We start from the raw sequence: 1775 nt of genomic DNA, 5'->3' as shown, positions 1-1775 counted from the left end.
CCTCCGACGCTAGGACAAGAAGCGATGGGCTTAAATTGCAGCAAGGGAGGTCTAGGTTGGACATTAGGAAAAACTTCCTGTCAGGGTGGTGAAGCACTGGAATAAGTTGCCCAGGAGGTTGTGGAATCTCCATCACAGGGGATTTTTAAGAGCAGGTTGGACAAACCCCTGTCAGGGATGGTCTAGATCAGTGGTTCCCAAACTTGTTCCGTGGCTTGTGCAGGGAAAGCCCCTGGCGGGCCAGGCCGGTTTGTTTACCTGCCGTGTCCGCAGGTTCAGGTGATCGCGGCTCCCACTGGCCGTGGTTCGCCGCTCCTGGCCAATGGGGGCTGCGGGAAGTGGCGGCCAGCACGTCCCTCAGCCCGATGAATCCAACGAAGTGAGCTGTAGCTCCCGAAAGCTTCTGCTCAAATAAATTGGTTAGTCTCTAAGGTGCCACAAGTCCTCCTGTTCTTTCTGTGGATACAGACTAACACGGCTGCTCCTCTGAAACCTTCCAGTCCTGTGATTCTGTAACTGGGGGGGGGACCCGACAACCACAGGGCAGAGCTCCGAGCCTCCGGGGGACGACCACCACCGGGGCAGGGGTGGGAGCTGCGGGGAAGGAGCCGGAAATCTCTGCCTTTGAGATGGGGAGCAAAGGTCCCGGCCTCGTGGCTGGGTCAGAGGTCACAGGCTCAGGTAGGGGGCAAAGGTCACATCTTTCGAGCCGGGTCAGAGGTCACAGGCTCAGGTAGGGGGCAAAGGTCACATCTTTCGAGCCGGGTCAGAGGTCACAGGCTCAGGTAGGGGGCAAAGGTCACATCTTCTGAGCCGGGTCAGAGGTCACAGGCCGGAAGGGCCGCACTGAGGCAAAGGCCAGGGGCTGGCTAATGCTCCCAGAGCACACTGGCGAGAGCGAGGCCACATGGGACATGCACAAGAGAAACCACGCGCCCAAAGGATTATGGGTAAAGCGCTCTCTAAGCTGTCACCCCGCCTGGGCAATATACACTGGTGAAGCCCAGCTCACTTCCAATGTGATTGGCCGATGTGGCTGTCAATCTGGCCAGAGCTTCAATCACTCTCCACTTCTTTCCCTTCAACGTCGTATTGGCTCATCCTCCAATAGGGAGGTAGATGGGATATATTACTTTTTATTGGCTTAGCTGCCTGTCAATCAATATTAGACCCACCCATCCATGCACCAATAAGGAGAGCTCTTGGGCACTCTACATTTCTGATTGGTTTGCATACCTGTCACTCACTAATAAGAACCGCCCATGCATTGCACCTTCCAATAAAGAAGTAGCGTGTGGAATCCCTTCCCTGTGAATGGCTCAAATACCTGTCAATTAAATTCGCTCCTGCCTTTTCATCATTCAATAGGTGGGCCGGATAGGCCTGTCCTGGGCACTTGCCATCTTTGATTGGTCCATAAAAATGTCAATCAATTATAATATCAGCCCATCCTTAATCTTCTCCAATGGAAGTCCAAAAACGAGCAACATTTCATCTCTGACTGGCTTAATCCTGTGTCAATCAATACAGACACTCGCCTACTTGTTCTCCAATAATAAAGCAAATTCAGGGATCTTTGCCGGTGCGATTGGATGAGTCCTCTGACACTCAGTTTTAACACCCGCCTCCCATCCATTTAATAGGCCAGTCAGGTAAGCCGGCTCCTTCCTTATCGGGATTGGTTGTATGTCGTTGTCACTCAGAGCGCTCCGCGTGTGTGACTGGCCTTCGAGCCTCGCGGGGGGCGGGGATATCGGCGGAGTCCCCGCCCCCCG

This window comes from Lepidochelys kempii, chromosome 20 (assembly GCF_965140265.1).
Source record: "Lepidochelys kempii isolate rLepKem1 chromosome 20, rLepKem1.hap2, whole genome shotgun sequence".
NCBI classification, from domain to species: domain Eukaryota; kingdom Metazoa; phylum Chordata; order Testudines; family Cheloniidae; genus Lepidochelys; species Lepidochelys kempii.
This window is presented reverse-complemented; position numbering follows the sequence as displayed.